The sequence below is a fragment of the Mustela erminea genome, chromosome 3 (assembly GCF_009829155.1).
Source record: "Mustela erminea isolate mMusErm1 chromosome 3, mMusErm1.Pri, whole genome shotgun sequence".
Classification (NCBI taxonomy): Eukaryota; Metazoa; Chordata; class Mammalia; order Carnivora; family Mustelidae; genus Mustela; species Mustela erminea.
In genome coordinates, this window is record NC_045616.1 from 141,661,130 (window position 1) to 141,666,091 (window position 4,962).

General features: G+C 36.2%; 1 non-coding gene across 1 annotated transcript; it reads right to left on the bottom strand.

The window, feature by feature from the left end:
* Positions 1-378: 378 nt before the first annotated feature.
* On the bottom strand, positions 379-485 carry LOC116587363. The gene has a single exon (XR_004284387.1). It is a non-coding gene; the product is annotated as a U6 spliceosomal RNA (small nuclear RNA).
* Positions 486-4,962: the final 4,477 nt, after the last annotated feature.

Consider the following 4,962-nt stretch of genomic DNA (forward strand, 5'->3'; position numbering starts at 1 on the left):
AACCCCTCAGATTGTTTTTCAGAGTCCATAGTCTCTCATGGTTCACCACCCCTTCCAATTTCCCCCAACTCCCTTCTCCTCTCTAACTCCCCATGTCCTCCATGCTATTTGTTATGCTCCACAAATAAGTGAAACCATATGATAATTGGCTCTCTCTGCTTGACTTATTTCACTCAGCATAATCTCTTCCAGTCCCGTCCATGTTGCTACAGAAGTTGGGTATTCGTCCTTTCTGATGGAAACATAATACTCCATAGTGTATATGGACCACATCTTCCTTATCCAATCGTTCATTGAAGGGCATCTTGGTTCTTTCCATAGTTTGGCAACTGTGGCCATTGCTGCTATAAACATTGGGGTACAGATGGCCCTTCTTTTAAAACTATGGAACGCTTCATGAATTTGCATGTCATCCTTGCGCAGGGACCATGCTAATCTTCTCTGTATCGTTCCAATTTTAGTATATGTGCCGCTGAAGCGAGGACTATACACTTTTCTTATACACTATATACTATACACTTATACACTAACAATGAAACTGTAGAAAGGGAAATTAGAAAATTGATTCCATTTATAATAGCACCAAAACCCATAAGATACCTTGGAATAAACCTATTCAAAGAGGTAAAGGATCTATACTCAAAGAAGTACAGAACATTCATGAAAGAAATTGAAGAAGACACAAAAAGATAAAAAAAAAATTCCATGCTCATGGATTGGAAGAAAAAACATTGTTAAAATGTCTATGCTGCCTAGAGCAATCTATCCTTTCAATGTTATCCTGATCAAAATGCCATTGGCATTTTTCAAAGTGCTGGAACAAACAATCCTAAAATTTGTATAGAACCAGAAATGACCTCAAATCTCCAAGAAAGTGTTGAAAAAGAAAAAGAAAAACAAAGCTGGGGCATCACATTTCCTGATTTCAAGCTATATTCAAAGCTATATTACACACTGACACAAAAAGAGATATATACACCAATGGAATAGAATAGAGAGCCCAGATAGAAGCCCTCAACTCTATGGTCAAATAATCTATAACAAAGCAGGAAAAATACCCAATAAAAAAAAGACACTCTCTTCAATAAATGGTGCTGGGAAAATTGGATAGAATGAAACTTGACCAGGACACCTGGGTGGCTCAGATGGTTAAGGGGCTGCCTTTGGCTCAGGTCATTATCCCAGGGTACTGGGATCGAGTTCTGCATCAGGCTTCTTTCTCAGTGGGAAACCTGCTTCTCCCTCTGCCTTTGCCTTATACTCTGTCTGCTTGTGCTCTCTCTCTTTCCCTGATAAATAAACAAATAAAATATCAAAAAAAAAAAAAGAAGGAAGGAAAGAAAGAAAGAAAGAAAGAAACTCAACCATTCACTTATACCATACACAAAGATAAACTTTAAATGGATTAATAAAGATTACTAAAGGCATGGGGTGCCTGGGTGGCTCAGTCATTTAAACTTCTGTCTTCAGCTAGCTATGATTCCAGGGTCCTGGGGTTCAGTCCCCTATTGGACTCCTTGCTCAGCGGGAAACCTGCTTCTCCCTCTCCCATGCCCCCTGTTTGTGTGCACAGTCTCCCACTTTCTCCCTCTGTCAAATGAATAAAATCTTAAAAAGAATTAATAAAGTAAAAAAAAATAGCTTTGAAATATAATATACTCAGGATATATATGAATTATGATTCTCTTTGGGATGAGTGATAAGATAAGGGCTTATGTAAATAATATGCATTTGCTATAAAATAAAAGTATGTGATGTTAGATATTTCATGCCTCTTTATCTTATATTCAGAAAATAGTACAGATCAAGTATGGGATACAATGATATGCCTCAATGCCTGTGACAAAGGAAAAAGAAAAAAAAAATTTTTCAAATTTCCAAACTACTTTTAGTCAGGTAGGCATCAGTAGAAGATCTGTAACAAACATATATTCAACTCACACTTCCCTGCTTTATATCTTAAGATTGTGTCTTAGGATGTTTTTAATTAAAAAAAAAATAGCTGTCCAAATTAACCTAAAATTATGTTTAGTATTCAAAGACTAAGACCATAAAAATAAAAAAAAAGATAATTAAGATTTTGAACAAAATTTTAAGAACACATTCTTAGTATCTTATTTTCAAAAACAAAATATCCTTAATATGAGCAGTTTAAAAATTATTTCAACCTTCTTTTTTGCAAATACAGCACCTGAAATACTTTTTAAAGAATAGTGGATTAAAGCCTTATTTCTAGATCATTTATACCACTTACTAATCTTTCTTGTGAAATAGAATTTTAAGACTGAAGTGTAGACTATTTGTGTTTATTCAGTGATTAAACTGATTTGTAATTACCGAAAATGTAGGCAAAGTGATCATTGACATTAATACTTTCCATATATTTTATTACCTTTGCAATATCAACATTTTTCATGATGTAAACTTAATTAGATGCTCTTATTGAATTCAGAATAACTACAGAATTTTAAAAGTACTAAGATACAAAATATAACACACCTTTGGGGAGGTTGCTGGAGTTGCTACTACTCATATGCTTTCATCTAACTTTCATCTAACTATATACACATTAAAAGATGATAATAAATAATTTTGTTCCATTGCTTGTTGGTAAAATGTGGATAATTGGAGGAAAAAGGAGATTTTGAAAATTCAGGTACATTCACATTTACCACTATTTTAGACTGTTTCTAATAAGTTAAAATGACTTTTTTCTTATTTATTTTATAAAGAATAATTTTTCAAAATATATTTATCAATGTGAGGCATTGTGTTCAGAGAAAATCAAGCCTCTCTCATATGAAACCTCTGGACATACTGACCTAACAGTTTCAATCTTATCTCTATCAAAAACCAACCTCAGATCTTCCTGCTGTGCCTCTGAGGAAAAAAATCCCTGCCTTGCTTGGAGGTTAATCCTACCATCTGTGCTCAAACCTCTGTTCCGTCTTCTCTCTGAGGCTTTTTCCTGCCTCTTTAACTTTTTACTTTTTCTATTAACAGTTTTTCCTCCAAGTAAATGCATGTTCAAATTTCTATTCTAAAACAAATAAAATATGATGTAATAGCCTTTCACCACCAAATACTTTCAAAGAAAATTATTTACTGACTGTTCTCACTTCCTTACATGCAGATTCCCCATCTATCTGCCGGAAGTACATAAGTCTGTATTACCTATTATAGGGAATCTGCATCATCTCAAAGTACCTCTCTTATATCAAACAGAAACATGAGTTATGTTAGTTTCCTCCCTTTCCCCCAGGGATTACATCCAATTACTATCTCTCAAAGTTTGTTGCTCACACTTTATTATTACCATTCAACTCTGTTTCTCTTTTATACAGACATTTTTATTTTTACTTTATATCAGTTTTCACTTGCCTATGTAAAGAGTTCTTTCTATTGTATCCCTTTTCTAAGCTTGTTCCATTTTAGACTTTAATAAGAGAGATCTCGCTAAAATGTTTATTTTATTGTGTTCTTCCTGCTTAAAACACTTCAGTGCCTTTTTGGTACTGATCAACTTGTTACATCAATGTTTGAACATATCTTGCCTGACATAGGCCTTTGATACCCATACAGGGTGTCACTGAGGTTAACAGTGAACTTAACAAAGACCATGTTCTTACAGAGTTTACATTTCAGAGAAAGAAAATCAATATCAAACAAATAAAAGCTAAATCAAGGTGAAAGATGGCACATTTGGAAGTATGTTAGGTAGGGCTTCAAGAGATCCCTCTGTTGAACAGACACTTGAATGAAATAGGCAATAAGCCCTACTATGGCTGGGGGAAGAGTAATGGGTTGAGACTATGTTTAGTGTGAATCTAGAGGTAATGGGAAATCCTAGTGTATACTAGGCTCTTCAAGGATATTGTAGAGGGTTTTGTTATTGTTCTTGTTCAATTATCAGTATTTGCTTATGTTTTTACTCCTAGATTTTATCTACAACATTGGAGGATTTTGACAGAAGAAAAATATATCTAATTCATGTTTTTTTGTGCACTTGGGAGACTGTATTTAAGATTATAGAGGCAACACAGGTAGGTGACTGCTGAGCTCTTCTGCTCCCATAGATGCACTCAATACAGGATAATATATTGGAGCAATTTCTCTATGAAAGAAATCCAGACACTACTGAGTGACTTCTACACAAGGAATAAATGAGAAAATACTTTGAAAAGGGTCCTGGTATGTTTTCTTGTCCTTCTTCCAACTGTCTGTCATCAGAAGGGCTAGCTAGTTCTGGCTTACCCCCAGGGCTCAGCACAGATGAAGCAGGCAGAACACCCATCCCCCAATCCTTCCCTGAAAGGGGTTTATCTGCATACTTTAAAGACTGCTTCCTGAGGACCATAGCTTTTTTTTTTTTTTTTTTTTTTTTTAATTAACACATAATGTATTATTTGTTTCAGAGGTATAGGTCTATGATTCGTGGCCCACAGGCTTTTCTTTTAGCTGGCATCTAAGGTCTAGTTTGAATCTTTCCCAGGGAATGAAAGTCAGCAGGTACCTTCCCCACATCATCTCCTTCTAGCTCAGTTGCTAGTATTTTCCTGGAAGAAGTTTATATACCTGTCTGCACAACAGTTTTACACCTTGCCCTAGGAATGGGTTCCTGGATAGCCCAGCTCTGATAGCTAATGGAGCTTCCATTTGCAAGTCCTACATGTGTTGCGGAAAATCTGAGGTGACCGAGGAAACCCAAAGGGCACACGGAGAGATGGGAGAACACAGCTTTATTAACGCCAGCGGGCTCAGCGGGGATTGCTCCCGAAGACTGAGCACCCCACAGGGTGAGGAGTGAGTTTTTGTGGTTACAGGCAATGGGGGATGGTAACAGGGAGTTTCCAGGTCTCTCAAGGCCCGGATGTTTTCCCAGTCTCTCAAGGCCCAATGGCCCTTTCATGTGGAAGTATTATCTCTGTAGAGGCGTCTCAGGAGAGTGCTAAATCACCTAGG